The 27,999-nt window shown below is 45.5% G+C and overlaps 1 long non-coding RNA gene across 2 annotated transcripts in view; it reads left to right on the forward strand.

Annotated features, from left to right (window-relative positions):
• The window catches only part of LOC117201979 (uncharacterized), a 72,529-nt gene that overhangs the window by 14,343 nt on the left and 30,187 nt on the right, over positions 1–27,999 (forward strand). For both annotated transcript variants that reach the window (XR_004484136.2, XR_007470727.1), the window contains exon 2: positions 12,334–12,392. This is a non-coding gene — a long non-coding RNA (uncharacterized LOC117201979). The remainder of the gene's footprint in view (positions 1–12,333; positions 12,393–27,999) is intronic.

The following is a 27,999-nucleotide window of genomic DNA, read 5'->3' on the forward strand; positions in this document are numbered from 1 at the left end:
TGGAGGATGGAGAGGAGATATGAGACTAGAGTCAGGGGGACTGGCCAAAGGCTTTTGCAACAGAGCGGGGCCCAAACTGAGAAAGTGATGGCGGGGGTGGAGACACTGCCTCAGACAGGAGACTTATTAAAAAGGGAGACTGATGGTCTTTTTTTAAAAAATATTTATTTATTTTGGCTGCACTGGGTCTTAGTTGCAGCACTAAGGACTTTAGTTGCAGTATGCGGGTTTCTTAGTCGCGGCATGTGGACTCTTAGTTGCGGCATGCAAATTTTTTCGTTGTGGCATGCACGCAGGATCTAGTTCTCTGGCCAGGGATTGAACCTAGGCCCCTGCATTGGGAGCGTGGAGTTTTACCCACTGGGCCACCAGGGAAGTCCTGGAGACGGATGGTCTTGATGCCTGATTGGATAAGGAGGATGAGGGGGCCGAGGCATCTGCTTTGGGCAAGTGAGTGGATGGTGATGCTGTCCAAGGAAACACTCAGAAGGAAGGAGAGGGATAGAGATGGAAGAGGGTGGGAAAGAAAATAATGAGTTCAGTTGTGAACATGCTGAGTTGATGAACATGTTGAATTTGATCATGTTGAGTAGGCATATAGGGATGGAGCTCAGAGAATTCTGAGTTGGAGATGGAACACATCAGATCGACAACCAGTAATAGTTGAAACTTAGGATTTGGGTAGACCAAAAAAAAGGCCAGGTTCAAAGTTGGACTCTAGAGATCACCTATCCTTAAGTGTTGGGTAGAGAAAGAGGAACCCTCAGTGAGGCTGAGGAACGATCAGAGCTGTGAGAGGAAAACAGGAGGGAGTGGGGTCACACACAACTGATGTTCTCTGTTCCTGGCCGGACACAATGGCTGAATTTTTAAGCTACCCTGGACTTTCTGTTTATGCTCTTGAAAAGGCCACCCACCAGTGAGAATGGCCCCACTCCAAGTTCACGGTCTGTAGCTCTGCTGGGCTCCCCCTGTACCACCCATCAAATTATTTCTACTTATCCTTGGTTGGCTCTGGCTCTCATTCCCCAGTTATTCTAAACTGTCACCATGTTCATTTCTCACCTTTCACTTCCACTCTCATCTTTGTGGCCTATCTTGCCTTTCTACTTCAGGGAACAAACGAGGCCCTCAGGGGTGAGTGCCTTTAACATCTCAGCCCTCTCTCTATAAGTGTATCTAAAACAAGATTTACTTTCTTTCCTAGTATTCAGTCTCAGAGAATGATGTTCAGCTCCTGTTTAGTTCTAGAGTCCCTCCAGGAGATCTCACTGACCCTAGTCCATCCCTGAGCCTCAGCTGCTTGCTCCTTCTTCTGTCTGTATGGCTGTAACACACATTGTATATTTCTCTATCACCACATTTACCTTGTGGAACCAAAGTTATCTCACTCTCTGTCTCCTCCAATTAACTTGATCCTATGCATGAGATTTCCCCCCATTAACCTCTTATTAATATGTAACAGTCAAGCAGAAAAAATGCACATATTGTAAATGTATAGCTCACAGAGTTTTCACAAACTGAATATGTTCATGTGCTTAGCCCCCAGATACAGAAACTAAGCATTATAGTAATAATGTGTTCTCTTACGCGCTCCATCTCCCTCCTCAGGGGAACCACTGTCCAGTCTTTTAACAGCATAGAATAGCTTCAGCTGTTTTTGTAAATTAAAAAAAATAAATCAAAAATAGTATTTACTCTTTTGTGTCTGGCTTTTTTTTTTTTTTTTTTTTTTTTGCGGTACGCGGGCCTCTCACTGTTGTGGCCTCTCCCGTTGCGGAGCACAGGCTCCGGACGCGCAGGCTCAGTGGCCATGGCTTACGGGCCCAGCCGCAACGCGGCATGTGGGATCCTCCCAGACCGGGGCACGAACCCGTGTCCCCTGCATCGGCAGGCGGACTCTCAACCACTGCGCCACCAGGGAAGCCCCTGTGTCTGGCATGCTTGATCATCGCATCTGTGAGAGTCATCCATATTGTTGCATGCAGTTGTAGATAGTTCATTTTCATTGCCATGTAATATTCTATTGTGTGACTAGACCATGATTTATTGATCCATTCAAGTATGATGATAAGTAGCCCCATTTGGGGCAATTGCAAATAGCAGGCACTATGTTGTATTTATTTTCGAATCTCCAGCATTTCACGCATGCTTAGCATAATGATTTGTGTATGAACAGGTAAGAGAATTTAAGGAGTACTTTTCCACTATATTCTTGTATGGTCAGATAATAACTGAGATATTAGATTCAAGCCTGGGTACCATGTTTAAAATGTTTTAAGGGGCCACTGATAATTCTAATTGTCTATTGAGGGCAACCATGGTGGTGTGTCTGGAAGCCATGCTGTATCAGATCTGCTGGAAGGAACTGAAGATGTTTATTGTGGAAAGAGAACAAAGAGGATCAGACATGGACCTGGTTGCTTTTATTTTATTTTTTATTTATTCTTTACAGCATTATTATTTTTAAAATTTATTTATTTATTTTTGGCTGCATTGGGTCTTCATTGCTGTGTGCGGGCTTTCTCTAGTTGTGGTGAGCGGCGGCTACTCTTCGTTGCAGTGTGCGGGCTTCTCATTGTGGTGGCTTCTCCTTTTGTGGAGCACAGGCTCTAGGCACGCGGGCTTCAGTAGTTGTGGCGCGCAGGCTCAGTAGTTGTGGCTCGTGGTCTCTAGAGCGCAGGCTCATTAGTTATGGTGCACAAGCTTAGTTGCTCCACGTCATGTCGGATCTTCCCGGACCAGGGCTCAAACCCATGTCCCCTGCATTGGCAGGCGGATTCTTAAGCACTGTGCCACCAGAGAAGTCCCCTGGTTGCTTTTAAAGACAGCACTGGGCCAGTGGCTAAATATTTGGGAAAGGCAGCTTTCTGCTCAATAATAATCATGATATTGGCTTGTATTTAGAGAGCAGTTACCATATATCAGGGCCTGACACGTGCTGAGGGTTTGCTATCCATTAGTTCTATACAAGAATGGCTTTTCAGGGCTTCCCTGGTGGCACAGTGGTTAAGAATCCGCCTGCCAATTCAGGGGACATGGGTTCGAGCCCTGGTCCGGGAAGATCCCACATGCTGTGGAGCAACTAATCCTGTGCGCCACAACTACTGAGCCTGTGCTCTAGAGCCCGCGAGCCACAACTACTGAGCCCACATGCCACAACTACTGAGCCCATGTGCCACAACTGCTGAAGCCCGCATGCCTAGAGCCCGTGCTCCTCAACAAGAGAAGCCACCACAATGAGAAGCCTATGCACCGCAACGAAGAGTAGCCCCCGCTCACTGCAACTAGAGAAAGCGCACGCGCAGCAATGAAGACCTAATGCAGCCAAAAATAAATAAATTAATTTTTTTTTAAAGTTATCCAAAAGATAAACTTTAAAAAAAAAAGGGCTTTTTAAAGGATGAGACTTGAGCATGAGCTGCCTGGTGAAACTGTGATCACTTCATGGCTGCAGACACTAGCAATTGCTGAGCCCTGGGAAGTTATATTTATAGGCTCGTGGTTTATCTGAAAAGCCCTCCTCTGACTTGGCTCCCTGCCTTATTCCCTTCCTTCTTCCTAGAACTGTCCTTTCTGAGAGCAGCCTCCTGCAGCACCACCCTGGGTCCCATTACAGCAAACAAATTATTAGGTGTCTCTGTCTGGAGCTTCCTTCCACTCCAGGCCCACCTCGCCTGGCTGGGACCATCTCCTTTCCACGCCAGGATATGTCTCCTTCCAATGACTCAGAACTTTCACCTGGGGGCTTCCCTGGTGGCACAGTGGTTAAGAATCCGCCTGCCAATGTAGGAGACACAGGTTCGAGCCCTGGTCCGGGAAGATCCCACATGCTGTGGAGCAACTGGGCCCGTGCACCACAACTGCTAAGCCTGCACTCTAGAGCCCACAAGCCACAGCTACTGAGCCTGCATGCCACAACTGCTGAAGCCTGAGCACCTAGAGCCCATGCTCCGCAACAAGGGAAGCCACCACAATGAGAAGCCCACTCACTGCAATGAAGAATAGCCCCCGCTCGCCACAACTAAAGCCCGCACACAGCAATGAAGACCCAATGCAGCCAAAAGTAAATAAATTAAATAAATTAATTTTAAAAAAACAAAGAACTTTTCACCTGCTTGGATGATGACTCTGGCCAGGGCTGTGGCCACAACAGGCCTGACCCTTCAGGCAGCCAAGGGTCATTTTGGGTTATCCTAAAGTTTGTTTGTTTATTTGTTTGAGACAAAAAGAGTGAGGTAGGAGCAATGAAATTTAGAAAGTACCTGGGGGGGAAAAAAAGCTGCGGAAATCCTTTTTCTAGATGTATCCATCCAGTTTAGGCCTCAGAAAGAAGAAAAGCGCAGACAAATAAATCTGATTGGCTGAATGCAAAAGGTGTTTGTCAGGGGAAGCAAAATGCTGTCATCCTCGCAGGATAAGCTATGCGGCTGGCCCTGGGACAAGATGCTTTATCTCACCAGTGGCGCCTGAGGCTGAGGCTAGGCAACTGCAGAATCACCAAAAAGACAGTGGCCTGAGTTAGACAAGCAGGCCTTGTGAAGTGCTGGCGAGCTGAGTCCCCACCCCTCTCTGCCCTCCCTCTCGCTTTCTCTGCTCTGTTCCCTGCCCGGGCACCCTCCTCTCTCCTCACTCCTATTTCTTCCGAATGCTTGATTTTTTTTTTTTCTTGGAAAGGGGCTAGCAAGAGTCCAAGATTTAGGAAGCTGAACAACATTCGGGCAGATCCCCGAAGCCTCGCTCTCCCCCACGTCCACAGCCATAACTCATATCTTCTATTTCTTCTCTTCTACCAGACAAAGCCAAACACACACTAACAGTGTTAACACGATAAATATCAGCAGTCCTGACCTTTCTCTCTGGGTCCTGGAGTCGCCCTGGCTCCCAAGCTCCGACTTGCCTGTGCTTAAAGTGGATTAGCACTTACCCTAGGCCGCAGGGCCCTGCACTTGGGTTTGATGGGAATCAAAATAGAGATTACCTTATTTGACTTAAAAAAATTTCCACTTGAAAGATAGAATCCCCCAGAGAAATACACTGGGGCTTACACATACACAATTTTAAATTGGATTTTAAAAATAGTTTGCCAGCTGTTTGCTAGGTCGTGCCTTAGGTCTCATCCTTGATTGATGTTGGGTCCATCTGGGAAATAAGGCCAAGAGGGGACAGAGAGACTGGCAAGGCGGCAGGATCCTGGATGCCTGGGGACGTTCCCAGGAGCCCTGGCAGTTGTTGCCATGGGCCTTTGGAAACCCTTGGAGCCCTGGCACCAAGGGCTGTGTCTCACCCAGGGAAACTGTCGGAGCGCAGACCACCTCCCCTGGACCTCATCTCATTCCGGCACTGCTTCTTCTAGGCCAAGTCACGAAAAAAAAGAGATGAAAGAGGACTGCTCTCAGCTGGAAGGGTCTTTCACACTTTTTGTGGCTAAATACTTATTTTAGCTCCTTGTATCACCTTCAAGTGATACATACACGGGCCCTGCCCAGAATTCTCACCACCCCCTCCTCTGTTTCTGCCGGACTGCTTTTCCTCTCTCCGGCCTCAGCCAGAATGTCACTTTCTCAGGAAGCATGAGGGGCAGCAGAGGGCGGTGGTTAAGAACACCAGTGTGCAGGGGGGGTTAAACCCTGGCTCAGCACTTGCTAGCTGTGTGACCTTGGGCTGGTCACTTAACCCTTCTGCGACTCAGTTTCCTCATCTGCAAAAAAACGGGGCTAATGATAGCACCTACCTCACTAGGTTGTTGTGAGGACTCAGTGAGTTCGTATATGGTGTATAGAATATGTAAAGTGCCTAGAGCGTGGCCTAGTATGAAATAGCATCTGCTTTTATTACCCTGCAAAGCACATCTCCCCAGGCTCAGCTGCCTGCCGCTGCCCTGTCTCCCCCCGCTCCTGTACTTCCGTGCAGCACTCTTACCGCTATTGCTTAATTATCTGTCTTCTCCACGAGGGCAGGAAGCATGTCTTGCCACTGGCCAGTCCTCATAACCTAAACCCTGCCTAACTTATGACATACTCAAGAAATGTGTTGGGTTTTTTTTTTTGTTATTCTATAGCTCATTTTTTCTTTACGATTTCACAATTTCAACACTGAATCCTTTTTTTTTTTCGGTATGTGGGCCTCTCACTGTTGTGGCCTCTCCCGTTGCGGAGCACAGGCTCCGGACACGCAGGCCCAGCGGCCATGGTTCACGGGCCCAGCCGCTCCGTGGCATGTGGGATCTTCCTGTACCGGGGCACGAACCCGTGTCCCCTGCATCGGCAGGCGGACTCTCAACCACTGTGCCACCAGGGAAGCCCCTGAATCCTTTTTATTTATTTGTATTTTGACAATAACAATTTCATCCATACATAAAGCTGCTTTCCACTGTTCATCATACTGTCTACCTCTTATCAAACTGGCTAGTTTAAACTCTCATGCAAAATATATCTTCTTACCATAGACTTTACTATCTGCATTATTATTTTTTTCTTTAAAAAATTAAAAAAAAATTCAGTACAGTTTTTAACGGTTACTTTCCATTTACAGTTATTACAAAATATTGGCTATACTCCCCGTGTTGTACAATACATCCTTGAGCCTGTCTTACACCCAGTAGTTTGTGCCTCCCACTACAATAAGAAATGAAAAATAAAAAAGAAGAAATGCTAAAACACAAATATGATCCAGAAGACAGAGAAACTTGGGGCTCTTGGGTCATTTTTCTCCATCTACATTTGCTACATATACGTACTTGGCCTCTTCATTTTGTTTGTCTGACTGTTAAACAAAGATAGAGTTGATGAGTTTTGAGTTCCGGGAATATGAGGATAAGGCTTTGTAATCACGTCTTTTGAAGGAGACTTCTGCTCCTATCTTGTTTTTCAAAATCCAATTCAATATTAAATGCATATAATAGATCATATGAGAAAGTGTAAAACATGAACACCCAACTACCTACAACCCAGTTTAAGATATGTTACAACCCACACCATTGAAGCCCCCCTTGTGTACTTCTTCCCATCCCAGCCCCCTCCTAAATTTTTGTTGCTTATCCTCTTGCATTTCTTTGTAATTTTACCCTAAAATACTCATCCTTGAACCATCTGCTGGTTTTTCACACTTTTGAACTTTATATAAACGAAATTATACAGTGCGTATTCTTTGATCTGCTTTTCTCACCACTCCACATGATATTTGTGACATTCCTGTATGCCGTGGCCTATAGCTGTATAATACTCTGCTATGTGAACGCTCTGCCATTTTTTTCTCCATTTGCCTCTCAATGGATGTTTGGATTGTTTGCAACTTCTTTGCTGTTGCTGGCAGTGCTGCTGTGAACATTCTTGCATGTGACTCCTGGGGCCCACCATCAAGAGTTTCTCTGGGGTTATTTCTGGGACTTAAGGTTTATACATTTTCGACTTGTCTAGATAGTGCTAAATTGATTTTCCAGAGGGATTCCAGCTTCCCATCTGGTCCCAGGCCTCAGTCCCTGCTCTGTTCATCCTCAGGTTCTAGCAGACCTGTTGGAAAGGGGCTTTGAGACAGGGCCAGAGAGAAGCCTGTCAGCTTGCACTGCAGTGACCCCCACTTCCGGGCACAGGAGGTGACAACCTTGCCTGAACAACCTGGAAAATCTCCCCCTGTGGCTTGGGTGGGGTCTGGCTCACAAGCACCACTCAGAGCTGCACAGACAGGAGCAAACTCTGTTGACCCAAAGGCAAAAAGTCCAGTGAAAATCAAACAAATGTCTGGAAACAATATTCTGGCTAATCCATTTCTTTTCAAGATAACAAAAGTTTTAATATTTCTTTGATTAAGTGAAAGTGGTATTAAAAAACATTAATTTCCTTGTTACAGCTTACCTTTGAATTCATTGTTTTAAAATTCCGAAGTGTCTTGAGTGTAGTGGGTTCTCAACAAATATGGACTTTTATTTGGGGCATTCGCTGCCTTGGTCAGCAGGATTATTCCGGCATCTAGCTGCCAAAGCCAAAAATGGAAATGCTCTTTCCTGTTTTCTGCAACTCTCTTCAATGATTTTATGTTGCCTGTTTAATAATAAGTTAAAAGAAAGATGTAACAAGGAAACCTGATGAATTCCTAAGGCCTGTTGTTACTTTCTCCTGGAAACTTACGTGTTTGGCCACTGTCAGCTCAACAGGGTGCCCCGGCCCAACTTCTCTGTCTACAGAGGAGCTCCAAGTTTGTTGGTCACTCACACCCCCTTTTGAGAAGGCATGTTGATCCTTCAAGAAAATGATCCTTGGGGCAGTTTGTAAGCAAAATCTGTTGTTAAAAGCAAGAAGCTACAGAAATAAGCCAGTATTGCATATAAACCTAGTTATACCTAGCTTGGGCTGACTGGTCACTTTGATTCACTAATACATTCTTTTTCTCCCGTCACATGTGGTCACAAACTCTTGCCAATTTGTCTTTTATAATGTTTCTCCTGCCCCTCCCATCATCGTGTTTGGTCCTTTTTCACCTCATGCCTGAACCATAAGAGACTGAAATCATCTCCCTACTTGAGTTCCTCCTCATCTAACCCACCACCTCTGGATTAATCTTTAAAAAATAAAAACCAAGCGACAGCAACAAAACCCATACACAACAACTGTTTTCCCCATGATACCTTGCATTTTGGCCTCCAAACTCATTGGCTTCCATGGAGTAAAATCCAGACCCTTCAGCCAAGGCATGCAAAGCTCTCCCCAAACTCCTTGGGCCTCCGTGGCCATCGCTGCTGAAGCCTGCACAAACATACCCCCAAAGCAGCACAGCTTCAGGGCTCAGGACCCCTGAAGACAGCCACAGACCGGGGGTTCTGAGCCCCTGCTCCATGACGGCCCTACCTTCGGAGTTGTCGTTCCCTCTGCCCCACCCGCTTCTCCAGTGCACCCCGCACACCAAGTTTATCAGACACAGCCAGCCTGTGTCAGCCTCTGCAGCCTCTCCTGGGGCTTCTCCCTGCCCAGAACCCATCCCTCAGCTTGGGTCTCCCAGGTCCCACCCATCCTTTGGGGCCCCACCTCCTCCAAATCTTCCCTGACTCCCTTCATTTGACCACCGCCCCCTCCTCTAGACTTCTGTCCTGACCCAGAACCTATAGCTGATTCCATACAGACCACCCAACTGGATTGGAAGCTCCCAGTGGGCAGGAGTTATGACATTTATGTACACCAGTGCCTTTCGTGTGTTCTGTGCCAATATATGTTGCATTTCAACATAGATGGTGAAGATGACAATGCAGGGGAAAAATTAAAACCAAATAAAAGGCTAATTCCCTCTTTCTCTATTTCAAATTAGACCCTCCCTCCCCCTCCTTCAAAATCTGCTAAAAAAACACTCAGCATAACTTCTTTATCATGTCATGTATTTAAAAAAAGGAAGCAACATTCTAGGGAATAGAGAAGTTGAAAAAGCAAATACATTTCTTTCAATGACTCAAATAGCCTAGGAAAGATAAATAAACAACTTGGACCCGAGACAAAATGTTGTTGGCTACTGAGGGAGCTAATCCAGGTGCTTCTGGGTCTAAGCTGAGCCAAAGCCTGGGTGGGATAGTGAATAAGCCTTCACTGCTGAGCTGGGTCTGCAGGGTGAGTTGACAATAAGGGAACGCAGCTCACAAAAACCAAAAAGAGGGCCAAATTGAACCTCACTGTTCATCTCTGAAATACCAAAGGGTTAATATTGTGTGGGAAGAGTTTTTTGTTGTCGTTTTTTTTTAAACGCCCACATACTCTGGTAACTAGAGTGTGACAAGCACGAGAAGTGTGGTTGTAAATCCACAGGGTCTTGAGTGGAGACCCACCATCTGATTTGGGACTTTCAGAGCTGTGACAGTCACCTCACAGTAGTGTAAGCGTCTTGTTTTGAAGGGTAAATAAACTTCATTTAAAGGGAAAACAAATATTCTGGGAGGGGCCTGTCTTTGTTAGGAGGTAGAACCACTTATCCTAAGTCACGAGTTATACTGCAAATATTTAGGTTTCTTTAAAGGAGTGGGAAAAAAATCTTTTTTCTGCAGTCTTTCCATCACTTCATCCTGCCCATCTCTGCCAAACCCATCTTTCTCAAAAATCCACTTTCACCTTGGGACTCTTTGCTCACAACTGTGTGGTGGCTTTCTGTTTCCTAATGCATGAATGTAATTATTATCATGCCTGGCCCTGAGGTCCCGGCAGTCTGTCCCCTTCCTAAAACTGTTTTCCCCTCCCCACAGCCAGCCTCCTCCCTGCTGGGTGCCCATGCTTCACCCCTGCGCCTGCGTTCCACTGGAGGCCCAGCTCCTCCTTGCAACCTAATGGAGATGTTCCAGTGCTCAGTGAGCTTGGAGCTTCCTGTGAAGCACACAGGAAAGATTTTCTGCGGGTTACACTTAGTTCCCTAGTTAAAGGGTAAAGTCCTCGAGGGCAAGGACCAGTCTTTTCCGCCGCTAAGCCCAACTTCTATGTCTGGACTACAGCCAGCCCAGGGTGGCTCTTCCGTGCTAGTTAGTCTTGTCCCCTCACTTCCTTCCCCCAAGACCTACACCATCCCCCTCTGAGTCTCAAATCAGGGCAGCCCTAGTGCCCCCACTTATCTTAATCAGATGAGAATAATCAGAGATGACGTATTTAAAGAAGCCTTGGGCGAGCAATTACCAATAGCTCAATTTCATTTACAAGGGACTTTCACTGTTATCTCATACAGAAGTAGAGGAGACAACTGTAACCCCCATTTACAGATCTGATGAAAACAGAGGGATTAAATGCTCTGTCTGAGGTCACACATGTAGGATGTGTCAGAAGTGGCATTTAAAGTCAGGACATGTTTTACAAAACAGAAACGGGCTCACAGACTTCGAAAACAAACTTATGGTTACCAAAGGGGAAAGGTGGCAGAGAGGGATACATTAGGAGTTTGGGATTAACATACACACGCTACTATATTTAAAATAGATAACCAACAAGGACCTACTGTATAGCACAGGGAACTCTACTCAATATTCTGTAATAACCTATATGGGAAAAGAATCTGAAAAAGAATGGATATATGTATAAGTAAATCACTTTGCTGTACACCTGAAACTAACACAACATTGTAAATAATTTAAACTCCAATATAAAATAAAAATTAAATTACAGTTTTTAAAAATAAAAAATAAATTCGGGATGTGTCTTTTAAGTCTGTCAATGTCCTTTTTCCTATACCAGGTTGACTCTTGGTAGCTAATGGTGATAATAAAGCTATTTTTATTTATGAAAAAGGAAAGATATGTCAATATGTATGTTCAGATTTTTTTCCTAGTTATTACTACCTTGAAGGGTAAATTCTAATTATTACTACCTTGAAGGGTACAAAATATGGAAAGTGTTTTTGTCTTATCTGTCTTCCTGAATTTGGGATTTTAGGATTATTACTGGCCATCTAATGTGTTTATGTTTATCACAGTGAAAACCAGTTAACTTTTTGGGTATTTAATAAAATCCCATGTGTATTTTAGAAAAACTACCCAAAGTGTCATATATTGGTAGCAGTATATTGACATATAAAAGATAACATGTTATTTTTAGGCATTCCTGGAATTGTGAAACTTAGATAGCATATTTATTTTTAAAATGTGTTTATTTAGTACTTTATATGCATTATAAACCTAATGAAAACTCTGGAATGAGTGTGTAAGAACTGGCATTTTAATCTCCATTTTATTTTATTTTTATTTTTTAAAATAAATTTATTTATTTACTTATTTATATTTTGGCTGTGTTGGGTTTTCGTTGCTGCGCACGGGCTTTCTCTAGTTGCAGCGAGTGGGGGCTTCTCTTCATGGCGGAGCATGGGCTCTGGGCGCACGGGCTTCAGTAGTTGTGGCTCGTGGGCTCTAGAGTGCAGGCTCAGTAGCTGTGGTGCACGGGCTTAGTTGCTCCGCGACATGTGGAATCTTCCCGGACCTGGGCTCAAACCCGTGTCCCCTGAATTGGCAGGCAGATTCTTAACCCCTGCGCCACCAGGGAAATCCTATCTCCATTTTAAAGATGATGAAACCAAGACCTAGGTTGGTGTGACCAGGGCCACCCAGCTCATTCATGACCACATCAGTCAGGGTCCCGGCAGGAGGAAGAGGACACACTTAAACTGGATCTTTTCAGCAGAATTCAATAAAGGAACTCTTTACAAAAGCGGGAAAAATGCAAGGGACATTGTGGAGTTTTGGGGAGCTACCTAGGCCTGTGAAAGAGAGAGGAGGGCGCAATCACCAGAACCTGGAGAGAGACACCTTCGGGGGAAGAGACGGCAGCCTGCGGCGACCTAGGAAGGAGTCGGGGTAACTAACAACCAACCTCTCTCTCCTCCTAGAGATCCCCGTTGGCCTTACTTAGGCCAGAAGACAACGGAGCCTGCTGATGTCTATACAGGTCAGTCTCCTGGGGCACAGGGCAGGGCAGAGTCCAGTAGGGCGTGGCTCTAGGGTGGGTTAAGCAAGCAGATGGTCACCAGCACAGAGCTGAATCATGGTTAAGCCTCAGACTTCCTGTCTCCTATTTCTTCCTATGCTCTTTCCATAACACCGTGGCTTAGACACACTGGGTCTTAGCAGAGAATTCCAGAGACGATCCCTCCAGAGACCACCCTTAGGGCCACAGCATCCCTCAGCGTTCAACTTTAAGCTAGCTTCCTAAAAACTTTACTGTGAGAACAAACAATCCAATGGGACCTGCAAATCAGACAGAGTCAGGAAGCTGGTGTGCAGGCCAGACCAAGATGGCGGCAGGGCTGGCAGGTGGAGAAAGCCTACGCTGAAGTCATCACTGGTTCTTGGCCATCACGTCTTGGCAGAGGTGCCCCAGAGCCTTTAATGCAGCTACAGTGGGCATTAGCTACAAGGCTGGCAAAGTCTCAACAAGAAGAGAGTCTACTATCTTTGGCATCTGGCAACTAAAATATCTTGAAAGAAAGATTTCATCTCACAGCCTTGTCTATAACAATATAATTTGCGCTTGGTTACTCTGGCTTTATTTTTATGTAATGCCCCTGGCATGAAACTCCAGGTTTTATGAAGAGAAATTATCTTGGGGCATTGGAGCACTCTGCTTTGGATGAGTTCATTATTCACCTTTATCCTTGGTTTGATGGGGGCGAAAGTCATAAAAGAATTTAATGACAGTGACCTCTTCCAAACCCAGGAGCTATGAGAGCAGTGTAATGAGAAATGCAAAACCCAGTGTTCTCATAGAACACACACTCACCCACAAGTCATGGAGAAAGAATTCTCAGTTCCTGTCCTAGCAGAATTGTTTCCAGAGAAATGAAGTTATGGTTCCATGCAGCTCTATGGTCTGAGTGATCATACACTTCCCCAAAGAAGTGTAACTGCTAGAGCCTATAGTGACTTTGCTCTGAGTTCAATAAAGCCAATTCACTCCTCCCAGCTCTCACCCAAAGAAGAACCTATGCTCTTTCATTGTCCCCCAGGACTGAGGAATATTTTTCCCAGTGCCACTATTTAGCAGTTTCCCTAGTACCATTGGAATCAACCAAAGAGGCACCAAGGTAAACCCATGGATTCTCATGGCAATGGCTTTGGCACAATGGTCTCCTGGCCGTTTCTGCCTCAGGGCTTTTGCACTTGCTGATCCCTCTTTCTGGACTACTCTTACCCCAGATTTCTTCATGGGGTGAGAATATACACAGAAGTAGAATTGCTGGATCAAATGATAATTCTATGTTTAATTTTTTGAGGAGTTGCCCTACTATTTTCCACAGTGGCTGCACAACTTTACATTTTCACCAGCCCACCTAACCTACTTTTACTTATATATCTTGTGTAGTGTCCCTACTCTCTTTTTTTTTTTTAATATTTATTTACTTTTATTTAGGCTGTGCTGGGTCTTTGTTGCGGCATGCAGGATCTTTAGTTGCAACATCCGTACTTCTTAGTTGTGGCACGCGCACTCTTAGTTGCGGCATGCGGGATCTAGTTCCCCAACCAGGGATGGAACCCGGGCCCTTACCCACAGGACCACCAGGCAAGTCCCTTCTCTTACTTGAATGTAAATTTCACAAGGGGAGAGATTTGCTCCCCAAGTGCCTAGAACCTTGCTTGGCACCTGGTAGTGGGTGATCAGCCAGTATTTGTTTAATGAATGCAACTGTTTCGGTGCCTCTGACCTCATTTGCATCATCCTGAACCCCTTAATGCCAGCTTCATGCCGTTGGAGCCGTTCTCAGCGCACCTCCTCAGAGGCTCCCCGCCTCCTCTGCGCGTGCCCCTTGCAACGCTTCTTCCTTTCTGCTTTGTATTCTGGTTATCGGTGAACTTGCCCCATCTCTCCCTCCGAATCCTAAGCTCCTTAATGTTAGGGAGCATGCTTTGTTTATTGTCGTTCTTCTGCCATCTCTCTGGCCCAGGGAATCTATGCTCAACCCACACTCGTTAGAGGGATGTTCTGAATACCTGAGTGACACTGGGGGCTGGGCTTGGGCACTCCAGAGCCCCCCCAAGAATCCCAGGCTATGTGGCCTCTGCACACGCCTCTGAGCCTGGCCCTCCTGGGTCTGATGAGGGCATTGGACCGATGACTTCTTGGGTTCCTCTTAGATATTAGGTGTGCTGTGGAGCCATGTCTTTGACAGAAAGAGCATGGTCCTCATCTTTGAGAGCCCCCAGTCTGATATGAATAAAATAAATATGTCAGAAGAGGTTAAGGACTCAAAGGAAGCCTGTGCCCAGAGCTGTCCGTGCCTGGATGGACGGTGTACCCAGCCTCTCCCTCTCCCAGTCATACTCCCCGCTCACTGGGGCTTCAGAGCACAAAACACCGGGAAACTCAAGGAGAATGCACACACTTCCCATTCTGGTGGAGAGAAAAAAAAATCTTTACAGCTCACGTGATTTCATTGGTTATTTTAAGCTGTTTATTTTTTTCTGTCCCATCCTCAGGGAATAAACATTTGCAGGCAAAACTTGGACTTTGGCGTCTTCCCCCCTTTGCTTAGCTATTTGTGTATAAATACGACTTGAGTAAAATCTCGAAAGGACTGCCAGTCCTGCCTACCCCGCTCCCACTCCCTCTTATTTCGTAAGAAAGACTTAATGAGTTTGTACCCAAGAGCGGAATGTTTCGATGACACTTAAAGCCCTCCACGTATTTAAAAAAAACTCTTTTCAAATGCATAAACAATGCACTAACAATAGTTACAGATTATTAAACAAATCACTCATAGTCCAACAACCCTGACAAAATGCTTTTTATTTTTACCGATTACCTTCCAGTTTTACCCTTATGAGCACATAGTTTACACCGTGGTCATCAGACCGTATAATACCGCCTTGCATGCTACATTTTCCTTTTAACATCTGTAGACAAGTGTATTATTCTTAAATATTACCATTTGGTAAATCCAGGTCAGATCTGTCACTGATTGATTGCCGAGTGAGTGGTTACTGGGCTGTATAGGATACAGAAAGATAGAAATTGTCCCTGCCCTCAAGGAGTTTACAGTCTCACGGAGAGATAAGACATGCATACAGGAAACAATCTCGGACAGTCGGTAGTTACATGGAAAGGTGTGTGCGCAGTACAGATGACAATGCACTCATGGTAAGCAGGTGTTCTGTGTGGTGGAGAGTTTCTCAAGGGTTGGGGAACTGAGAGAAGCCTGCCTCCCCTTGAAGGTGAGAGGGTGATGTGATGAGCAGTTCTGAAGAGGCAGAGGGAAGGGAGGGGAGGGTTCAGATAAGGATAAACGCTCCGAAGGGGCTGAATACAGGGGACATACAGTTCAGATAATACAGCTCGAAGGGGCTGAATACAGGGGACATACAGTTCAGATAATACAGCTCGAAGGGGCTGAATACAGGGGACATACAGTTCAGATAATACAGCTCGAAGGGGCTGAATACGGGGGACATACGGTTCAGATAATACAGCTCGAAGGGGCTGAATACAGGGGACATACAGTTCAGATAAGGATGAATGTTCGAAGGGGCTGAATACGGGGACATACAGTTAGTTTGGGAACCACTGGAGCAATTAACCCCACAGGTACAGAAGGTGACTTTGTTGGGGAATGGTAGGACCAAAGACACGAAGATGCTGAGAATGAGAAAGAGAGCTGGAGCTTCCCGAAAGGGAGACAGAACACAAAGTCGATGTGACTGGGATGACGGAGAGGGATACGGGGGATTCAGTGTTGTTGTCTCAGTGGTCTAGCGGGAGCGCAGGTTCTTGCTGCTGCTGTCGTTTTGGTTTTGAGATACATGGCATCTATCTATCTAGATGCAGCCAGTAGATCTGGGGAGATTTAAAATACTGGGGAGCAGGAGGTGGAAGGAAAGCAGGCCCTGGGCCTTGGGGAGGGATGGCACGCCAGGACTCACAAGTAAACACACAGGTCAAAGCAGGACCTCTCTCCTCTGGTTTATTGCTCTCTTCCTGCCTAGAGCAGTGCCTGGCACTGAGGGAGTCCTTATAAGTACACTATTTGTTGAATGAGAGCTGAATCAAGTCTAGTTTTGCAAAATTTCTGTACAAAGTCCAGCACATCTCAATTCCTCCTCCAGGCCTCAGTGTCAGCTCGCTATGATGGAGTTATTTTTCCAAGTGCGCCTCATGGCCCTTTTGGGCCGGGTCAGGCCGGGAAGCCACATGAGTCTCACTAATCCTGAGCCTTGCTGAGGCCTGTAACGATTGGCACTGGGGGACAGTGACTTAAGGTCCCAGTTAGTCATCCTGGCAGCTGCTTCCTGCCTCCCTTCCCTCGTTGCCTTCTGTTCGGGCCTTTCTTGGGTGGGAAGAGGATATTGCACAGACTCACCAATGATTACCACTGGAAGGCAGCTTACCCAGCGGCACATGCGCCCCTGTCATCAGACAGATGAACTGAGTCAGGCCCAGAAGGGAGTGGGGCTGATTCAAACCCAGGGCTGTCTGGAATCAGCTCACAGGCCAGCCTCATCCACGCAAAAATCTAATAAATGTCACTGAGCATGTGCTACGTGTCAGGCGCTGCTTCGGTGCTGGAGAAACAGCAGTGAGCAAACAGACAAAACTGCGGAGGTGGGGAGAACAATCATCAACCAGATAACTAAGGTGGACGGTGAGAGGAGCCAGGGCAAAAGCAAGGGGGTGGGGGATGGGGCTTGCAATTGTAGGGAGGTGGTCAAGGAAGGCCTCGGCAAGAAAATGACATCAGAGCAAAGCACTGAACAGAAAGCAGGAGGGAGCGTGGGGCCGTCTGGGTGAAGAGTAGTGCAAAGGCCCTGTGGTAGCAGTGGGCCTGGCATGTTCCAGGAACAGTGAAGAGGGATGTGAGGGGAGAGTAAGAGGAAATGAGGCCTGAGGGGTAACGGGGGCGGGGTGCATGCGGTCTCAGAGTCCCCATGTGAGGCCTTTGGCTTTTATTCTTCCCACTCACTGCCCATTGTCTAATTCATGACCCGACCTTTTCCTGTTGACGCTCAGGGGCGCTGGGATGTCTGTGGGCAGAGGGGAGAATGGGGCAGCCAACAGGGCTCTTGAAAGCACATGGCAGTGGCGTGGGCAGCTGCCTGGGCCACCTGTGCTGAGCCCGCCTCCGCGTTCCTGCTCCAGAAGTCTTTCCAGCCGACAGGACAGAGTGACATCCCATTTCAGGATAGGGAGAAAGAGCACAGATGCAAAGCAAAGCCAAATCAATTGAGTACGTAGAATCTTTAAAATATCGGAGAAGGGTGGGACTTCCTGGCGGTCCAGTGGTTAAGACTCTGAGCTCCCAAGGCAGGGGGCCCAGGTTCGATCCCTGGTCAGGGAACTAGATTCCTCATGCTGCAACTAAGAGCCCACGTGCTGCAACTAAAGATCCCGCATGCAGCAACTAAGACCCAGGGCAGCCAAATAAATAAATAAAGATTAAAAATAAATAAATAAAATGTCGGAGGGGAATGAGTTCATAGCTGAAGCCAGTGCAGAGGGCTGAGTCAGACCCCAGCAGCGCCCATGCCTTGGCGGAGTGAAGAATAGAACAAGTATTGATGTAGACGTGCCTGGCAAACACTGGTGCCCAATGGCAACCATTTTATTAGCTCGGGCTTCTCATCTCTAGTGTCCCATGGTTCGTGTCAGTGCTCCGTGCCCACATGAATGAGGCTCCTGCTTCAACGGGTTTGCCAGGGACCAGTGTGGGTGCCAGGCCCCGGGTGGGCAGCTGAGGCAGTTGGTTGATTAGCACAGTAGGTTTAGAGCAAACTCCTGCCTGCCAAGGATCCCACCGCCCAGAAGAAGCTGTTACACACCCCAGGGCAGAGCCAGGTGGGCACATCTGTCTCCCTGAGCATCTCACTCCCTCCTGGTGACCGGGTCCTCTGCTCTGTGATGACCTGAGAAAGGTCTGGGTAGAGCTGGAATCCAGGGTCAGAGCACTGTAGAGTTCAGTCAAGCTGGTCTTGAACCCTGGCTCTGGCTATAATTCTCATCTGTGTTCCCCACCCCTCCCCCAGGAGGGTCCTGTTCAAGAGTCAAGGCCAACTCAATTCCACAATGTTTTTTCTTTTCCAGCTGCCAGGCATTTTATGTGGGGCAGGGAATATTAAGATCGATAAGGCATGAACCTTCCCTTCAGAGATTTGAATCTACTGTGTATGTGTGGAGTACACACATGTGTGTATATGCACATTAACTCACACATGCATGTGGGAGGCTGCCTGAGATATTAGTAGGAAGAATCCTGAACTTGAGTGAGATGGCTTTGTCCCAAGTCCCCGGGGGCCTTGGGTGTACCACTCGTCTTCTTGAAGTCTTGGATTCCATTGCTGTTCAGCAGGGATAATAATGAAGCTTGCCCTGTCTGCGTTAGCGGGCTTGCTGGGAGGACCAGAGGGGCAATGCTCATAAGTGGGAAAGTACTCAACACACACACAGGATTGTGTACTCATGAACGTTCATAGTGTGTACGTGAACACAGAAATGCACAGTTATCTGCATGAGCCAAAAAGAATAGGCTAAAATCAAAGAAGGGGCACCAACGGTAGCAGGAGAAGAAACCTGAGAAAGATGCAGGATGTCATTCCAAATCCATCTCCGTATGTGGGCATATTGGTTGATGTAAGGCTGTGTGTTGCCCAAACCCTTGAAGGCCCAGCCCTCCAGAGTCCCCCTAGCTCTCTAGCAGAGCAAGAATGTTCCTCCTCAGTCTGAGGAGGCTGCATCCTCCCCAGGTCGAAGCCATCATTATCATCAGCTACAGCCATTATTATTATTATTATTATTATTATTATTTTTTTTTTTTTGCAGTACACAGGCCTCTCTCTGTTGTGGCCTCTCCCGTTGTGGAGCACAGGCTCCAGACGCGCAGGCCCATCGGCCATGGCTCACGGGCCCAGCCGCTCCGCGGCACGTGGGATCTTCCCAGACCGGGGCACGAACCCGCGTCCCCTGCATCGGCAGGCGGGCTCCCAACCACTGCGCCACCAGGGAAGCCCATACAGCCATTATTGAGTACATACTAAGGGTGAGACGCTGAGGCTACGAGAACTAACATTTAGGAAGTACCCAGTACCAGATGTACAACACCATGCAAACATTTTGCAATCATTATCTCACTTCATTGTTGACCATAGCTCTGCAAGATAGGTATTGCTATCTTCATTTTATGGAATAATAATAATAAATACTATTATTAAATGCTTACAAAGTGTTTAACACGTATTAATGCACTTAATCCCCATGAGAGCCTTGTGAGGTAACCACAATTATTCTTTATCCCCACTTTTTGGAGGAGGAAACTGAGACAAACTGAGGTTAAGTAACTTTTCCAAGGTCACACAACTGGTATGTGGTTGTGCCCAACTGCCTTTTCTTGCTGATTACTCCCTTGCCTTTCCTAATCTCTGTGCTATATCACAGGGAACTACATTTCCCAGGCTCCCTTGCTCTCCAGTTTCCAGGTTGATTCAGCCAATGGCAAGCACTAATGGAAGCTTGGAGAAAGGGAGGAGGAGAGAAGCCAGAGTATTTTTCCCTATCCCTCTCTCTGCTTCCTGTGGTGTCTCTGGCAACAGCTGTGTCTCCCGTGGCTCCTGTATCTGCTCCACAGGCCCTTGCTCCATGGTCCCAACTCCCATCAGGCAACCTTATGGGGTTCTAGATTCCATCACATGGCTCCCACTCTACGCTTTAGCAATAGTACATCCTCCTCCTGTTGCACCCCCAGTAGAATAGCTTCTTATTTTTGCATTAAGCTACTTAGTCCTTCCATATCATGTCACCAATTCCCTGCATTAAATCCCCTCTGCTTAAAAGACCTAGAAGACTTTGCATTTGCCTGGGTGGACCTTGCTGATATCCAGAAAAAATGACTGTAGAGTCCATAGTCTTAATCTTTTCAGATGAGAAAACCGACTCAGACTTACTTCAGGTTGTAAAACCAATGAACTATAAAAAAAAGACCCAAGAAAAGTTGGGAAAAGAAAGAAAATAAGAGGCTGTCCTTTTAGATATCAAAACATACCTTGAAGCTATAGTAATAAAAACAATGTGTGCAGACATAGAATCAGTGGAACAAAACATTGGGACAGAATACAATCCAGAAACAGCTATGGGAAAAAAAGAATATTTTACTTGTTAAAGGAGACATTTCAAATAAATAAGGAAATGCTGCTGGAGGGATTAATTCACCCATAAATTTGAGAAAAGACCCCCAAATAAATTCCAGATGGATTGAGGAGCTAAACCATATGAAATTACTAGAAATAAATACAGGAGAACTTTTTTTTTTTTTTAATCTTGAGATTAGGAAAGCTCTTCCCAAACAAGACTGAAAATACAAAAACCATAAAAGGATAAAGCTGACAGGCTTACAATTTATATAACAGTTTAAAATATAAAATTTTGGTGTGGAAAAGAACTCAAGGCTTTAAATAAGTTCTTGCCTAACTGGCTTTGTTTGGAATCTCCGAAATGCTCTGAAAATGGGAAGGGAAGCTGGGACTCGATTTCTTGGGTGCTCTTCCTGTTCTTGAATGGGAGGAATTGTACATTTCTATCTAGCACTTCAGCCAGCTCGAGACACAAGGAGCCACCTCACAAAGGTGGGGGAGATCCTGCCTGCTCCCTCATGGGCAACTTTCATTGAGTCCTTAAACTGCAAAAAAAGAGATAAGCTCAAGCCAAAGGTATTTGGAAAGTGGAGATGAAGAGGGCAGAAATTCTGTACTCTTTTTAAAGAAAGTTATCCACGTGGCCTACTTATTTGCTCATGAGTGTCTGGGAGAGGGCTAGGGGGACAGAACAGAGAAGGTTCTGAATAACTGATAAGTGGGCATCCAAAGCAGATGGGCGAGGAGACATCACCTAAAGCAGGAGGACAGCTAAACGGAGCACTTAATTCTTAGTTAGTTTATATTAAAAAGTGTGATGCTTTTCTTCGTACAGAAAACTTTATTTTCTTCCTGTGGTGTAAACTGGGTCTCTAAATGGTTTAAATTATTTTGTTTCTAGTTTATCATTTTCCACATTATTTTTTTCTGAATTGGAGTTTTTCTTTATATTATTTAAGTACATACAGCAACAAGTAACATAAGTTCAAATAGTAGAAGTTTCTGGTTCAACTGTTAATTGGACATTTTACCCTGACTCAGAACACTGGACTTTTTGTCCAAATGTGATTTGTTCTAAGGTTTGTTACCCTCGTGGGATTTATTTAATGAAAGCTTTCAAATAATAAGATTTGTTTTTGTTGGAAAATATTGAAAAATAATATTGTAGATCTATCCAAAGAATATCCATGATGCTTTCACACAAAAAAAAGCAAGTTCTAGACATAGGTATAGGTATGTTCTCTTCTTTGTAAAAAATAGAAAAACAAAAAGAAACTTATAGGTGACATATGTATATATGTCTATGAAAGGGTCTGAAAGGACGCCGCCCACAGTTGGTACCACCTGGGGAGTAGAGAATGAAGAGGGTAAGGAGAAGAGGTTTACCTTTTACCTTATGCATTTCTGTATTCTTTTTTCTTCTAGAAGCATATGCTACTGTGTAATTTTTTATTCCAATGAAAAAAATGTAAACAAGGCTAATGAGACACAGAGTCAGGATTTAAATCCAGGCTGCCTCTGACCCCAGGCTCACCTGGTCATGGAGAAGACAGCACGCACACCTGCCAAGAAGAGCCCACAGTTGCTGAGTGAGGACGGTTGAGAACAGCATCTCAGGAGTCTGGTTGTGGGAGTGACCACCGAGCCATGGGGCAGGTGGAAAAGGAGGAGAGGACCTTCTAGGCAAGGAGAGGATGAGGGGAAAGAACAGCAAAGTCCTTAAGACAGAGTGGGGATGCTTGGGACAACTGCTGGGCTGGAGGGCTTGGGCAGCCAAGTCCTAGGGGTGAGTGGCGAGGTGGGAAGAAAGCAGGTGTGGGCGGGCGAGGGACTGAGACTTGATCCGGCGCTCTGAGGAGAATGATCTAGATGGAAGTTCCCAAAGTGTGGTTTGGGGACCCCTAGGAGACCTCAAGTCCCTTCCAGGGGCACTGTGAGTTCAAAATTACTGTCACAACAATACTAAAATATTATTTACCTTCCTTACTCTCATGCTCTCATGACTGTGCAGTGGAGTTTTCCACAGGCTGCATGATGTGTGATGGCGTCATCACTCTGATGTTAACATGTGATAGGGTATTTTTTATTTATTTATTTTCTTTCTTTCTTTTTTTTTTCTTTTTTTTTTTTGCGGTACGCAGGCCTCTCACTGTTGCGGCCTCTCCCGTTGCGGAGCACAGGCTCCGGACGCGCAGGCTCAGCGGCCATGGCTCACGGGCCCAGCCGCTCCGCGGCATGTGGGATCTTCCCGGACCGGGGCACGAACCCGTGTCCCCTGCATCGGCAGGCGGACTCTCAACCACTGCGCCACCAGGGAAGCCCGATAGGGTACTTTTTAATGAATTAATAAATATTTTAAAAATTTCCCAGATTTAATTTCTAATACAGTAAATATTGATAGATATAACCCACATAAACAAAACTCTTTGGGGTCCTCAGTAATTTTTAAGAGTGTAAAGGGGTCCTGACCTCCCCAGACTTTGAGTACCACTCACCCAGAGAGAGTAGTGGGCAGTGGGAATGCAGAGGAAGGGACTGTGGCAGGAGCTTCTAGCTCCAGAGATTTCCAGGCAAAGTGTTTAAGTGGATGCCTGTTTTCTTCTTGCTGCTTCCAGTAAAACGCAAGAGGAGGGAGATAAACTGCGGGAGGGACTGTTAAACAAAAAGGAGCTAGGACTTGATGGCTTTACAAATTCTCAGCCTCTCAAGAGGTAAAAGATGCTAAAATTAAGAAATGGCTTCTGAGGAAAGCTTAAGTCCAAGGGGATGTTCCAACAGAGGTCTAGAGATGGAGCAAAAGATGTGACTGTAAGTCTTCTGTTAAGACCGCGGAAGGAACTAGGATAGTACCTCAGAATACCATTCAGACACACAAAGAGCTTTTTGAAACATGTATGCTTCACAGATTCTCTCAAACAGCAGAGACTCTGGAAAGCTTAAGGGCATCATTGTTCCTTTGCTGTCTCAGCAGGAGGCCAAGGAGAAGGACTTATCTTGCAGAGATTTGTGGGTGCAGCTTTTGTCTAATGCAGAGAACCCCAATGAGAATCACAGGAGACTCACAAAGTTTTTGTGAGAATGATATCAGTGAAAACACTGCCAACTTAGACCGAAAGGGACAAGGAGATTATACAAACTGAAAAAAGGCCATTGGACCCCAAAATTCTGCTGGCAGAAAAAGGCTAAGAAACTACTTAGCTGCAAACCCATGGGCTACCCTTCATGAAAAGAAAGGCTCAGAGAACAGAACCAAGAACTCAGAGGGCATAGCCAAGAACCGCAGAGAATTATTCCTAGTCCTTGAGACCTAGTTGAGTAAGTTCCACCATTTGCCTGCTGGATTTTGGAATTGCTATGACCTTTCGTGTGACTATTTTTTTTCAGTATGTGGGCCTCTCACTGTTGTGGCCTCTCCCGTTGCGGAGCACAGGCTCCAGACGCGCAGGCTCAGCGGCCATGGCTCACGGGCCCAGCCGCTCCGCGGCCTGTGGGATCTTCCTGGACCGGGGCACGAACCCATGTTCCCTTCATCGGCAGGCAGACTCTCAACCACTGCGCCACCAGGGAAGCCCCGTTTTCCCCATTTTTGAAGAGACATGTCTACAGTGTTTATCCTATGCCTGTTCCACTAGTGTGTATATTCGTGCTGAGGTAGATATCGTGTCTAGTTTCACAGGTGCACAGATTGAGAGGAAGTACATTCAAGGAACTATACCTGGAGCCTGATCCACACCTGGTCCTCATTTAAGTGATGACATTTTGGATTTTGAACTGTTGCTGTAATGGGATGTGACTTTTGAGGACCTCCTGAGGGAGTGAATGTATTTTACACATGAGAGGGGATGTGAGTCATTGGGTTCAGAGGGCAGACTGTGGTAGGCAGCTTCTAAGAAGGTTCTCAAAGACCCCGACCTTCTGGTTTTCATGCTCTGTGTAACCTTTCCCCTTGAGTGGACCTAGTGCCTTTTTTCGTTTGTTTGCTTTTTTGTTTTGTTTTGTTTAAAAATTTTTTTTCTTTTCTTATTTATTTATTTATTATCATTATTTTTAAATTTACTTTTGGCTGCATTGGGCCTTCGTTGCTGCACACGGGCTTTTTCTAGTTGTGGTGAGCAGGGGCTACTCTTTGTTGCAGTGCCCAGGCTTCTCATTGCAGTGGCTTCTCTTGTTGTGGAGCACGGGCTCTAGGCGTGTGGGCTTCAGTAGTTGTGGCACGCAGGCTTCAGTAGTTGTGGCTCATGGGCTCTAGAGCGCAGGCTCAGTAGTTGTGGTGCACGGGCTTAGTTGCTCCACGGCATGTGGGATCTTCCTGGACCAGGGCTCGAACCCGTGTCCCCTGCATTGGTAGGTGGATTCTTAAACACTGCGCCACTAGGGAAGCCCTGGACCTCGTGTCTTGATTCTAGTGAACAGAATATTGGCATATCACTGTGAGATAATGAATGTTTTTGTGTGTGTGGGGGGAGGGGGATACAATATACATGACATAAAATTTACCATTTTAACCCTTTTTAAGTGTGCAGTTCATTGACATTAAGTACATTCATATTGTTGTGCAATCAACAGCATCATGCATATTCAGAACTTTTTTCATCTTCCCAAACTGAAACTCCAGACCCATCAAATACTAACTCCTCATTCTCTCATCCAGCCCCTGGCAACCACCATTCTACTTTCTGTCTCTATGAATTTGACTACTCTAGCGCTCTCATTTATGTGAAATCATACACTCTTTGTCCTTTTGTGACTTATTTCACTTAGCATAGTGTCTTCAAGTTTCATTCATGTTGTAACATGTGTCAGAATTTCCTTCCTTTTTAAGGCTGAATAATATTCCATTGTATGTATAGACCACATCTCGTTTACCCATTCATCCACTGATGGACACTTAAGTTGCATCCACTTTTTAGCTATTGTGATTAATGCTGCTGTGAACATGGATGTACGGATATCTCTTTCAATCTGTGCTTTCAGTTCTTTCAAGTATTTACCTAGAAATGTTTGCTGTTTTAAGCCACTAAATTTTGGGGTAATTTCTTACATAGCAATAGATAACTAATAGAGGAGCAGATTTGAGAGGTATCACAAACAGAAACTTCTTTTTTCCCCAACAATGCAAGAGCAACTGATGTATGAACGGCAGGTCTTACCCCAATCAAGAGAGAGCCCAGACGCCCTCATAATAAATACATCAGGAAAATGTATTTATTATGAAAATTTTCCAATGTACAGAAAAGTTGAAAGAACTTTTCAATAAACATGCATATATCACCACCTAGGCTAAACTGTTAATAGTTTGCTGTATTTTCTTTATAAATTAGGTTAAATCCTGCAATTGCTGTTTTCATAGGTTAAAAATGATGTAATATTGGCAAATGTCATATTGTTCGATCTTATATTGTTCTATATTTTTCTGAACCATTTGAAAACATGTTGCAGACTTCATGATATTTCACCTCTCAGTACTTAAGCATCTCCTAAAAATCAGTATATTCTCCCCCATAAATAAACACCATTATTGGGACTTCCTGGTGGTGCAGTGGTTAAGAATCTGCCTGCCGATTTAGGGGACTGGGGTTTGAGCCCTGGTCTGGGAAGGTCCCACATGCCGCGGAGCAACTAAGCCCGTGCGCCACAACTACTGAGCCTGCGCTCTAGAGCCCATGAGCCACAACTACTGAAGCCCACCCGCCTAGAGCCCGTGCTCCGCAACCAGAGAAGCCACCGCAGTAAGAAGCCTGCGCACTGCAACAAAGGGTAGCCCCCGCTCGCCGCAATTAGAGAAAGCCCACGCACAGCAACGAAGACCCAACGCAGCCAAAAATAAATAAATAATAAAAATAAACACCATTATCACATCAAAGAAAATTAACCTAATATCACTTAAGAAAATTCCTTAATAAAATTTAATATATATATTCCATATTCAGATTTCTCTGGTGGTTCCTAAGATGTATTCTGTAACTGAATTTTGGAACCAGAAAATACAGTTCATATATTACATTTGGTTATTATGTCCCTTTGGTCTCACACATGTTACTTCTAAAAGGATTCTCAGCCTCTGTCCATGGTCTTCAGGGTAGCTCTGAGAGTCATGAGAGTTAATACTCAATTGTGTCTGTGTGTGTGCACACATGCTTGTGTGTGTCAGTGCATAGATTAGGTTTTCTAAGTGATGGTACACCAAAGGTTGAGAATTTGTGATGTAAAAGCAGCAGATGATTGACTTGAAGAGGGAGAAAAGCCAAACACCATGACTGAGCAGCAGTATGCCAGGAGGCTGGTTTTGGGGAGAATGACATGGCTTTAGACAAATAACAATCTCTCTGTTCATCTCTAATTTGTGAATAATAATATTGGCCCATCTACCTCAATAGGAGGTGCATGTGAAAACACTTTGCACATCAGAAATGGCTCAGAGATCATCAAAAGCTATACAATGTTAGTTACTAAAACTACAGAGAATTCGAGTTTTCTGAAACCTTTGCACCCTGACCTCTACCCCTGTTGTGGTGAGGAGAGAATGTGTGCCCCCTTAGACTGGTGTTTTGCAGTTCCCCGCCTAGGCATGGATGACAGATCCGGGAGAGGGTCTGGACTCTCTCTTGATTGGGGTAACACCTGCCGTTCGTACATCAGTTGCTCTTGCATTGTCTGGCTGAGGGTTTGCCTGGAAGCTTGGCGAGACTCCTTCCTAGAAATAGATGGAGTGGGAATAGGACAGGACTTGTTACTTAACTCCCAATGGAGCCCTTTCTCAGAGACTTAACTTGCCTCTCTCACCACAGGTAGCTTGTACAAGTTGCTTCAATACCCTTTCTATGGGTAAAGATAATGTTATTTTTCTATGCTTCTTCCAGAGGCCTTTGACTATCGAGTATTTATAAGGGAATTTGTGCCCAGGCCAAGCTGGATGTGGGGAAGGGGCTGGAATCAGGACCCAGGCTTCCTTGGCCAACTATTTCAGGCAAATAAGGTAAAAATGAGGAATGCCAGGTGGCCCATGAAAACTGGAGCCTTAGCCCGGTAAAGGTAGCAGTTGAGGAGAAAGCTATAAAACCATAATGATCTCTATCTTAATGAAAACACTCTCTTTACTGATAATAAGCTTGGGAGGAATTTAGCTGGGAAAGTTCCTAACAATACTTCCTCCAAGTTCTATGCCAGCCTGTGTTCTCAAATGCCAGGTGTGAATTTCTCAGTGTAAGATCTTTATGAAACACGGCAAGTTTAAACACAGCCATTGTCCTACTGCTCACCTCTGAATTCTGTGTTATGTTCTCAAAATGGTTAAGGTTTTTTAGAAGGTGTTAATTAATCTTTCAGTAGATTTCTGTTTAACTGCTAGAAACTTGACCGAGCTATGTGATCCTTATAAAACCTTAGACGATTTGGGAGCCAGTAAGAAGATGAAGTCTAACAGATGTGGTTTGGGATTAGCTGCTGAC

The sequence above is a fragment of the Orcinus orca genome, chromosome 13 (assembly GCF_937001465.1).
Source record: "Orcinus orca chromosome 13, mOrcOrc1.1, whole genome shotgun sequence".
Classification (NCBI taxonomy): Eukaryota; Metazoa; Chordata; class Mammalia; order Artiodactyla; family Delphinidae; genus Orcinus; species Orcinus orca.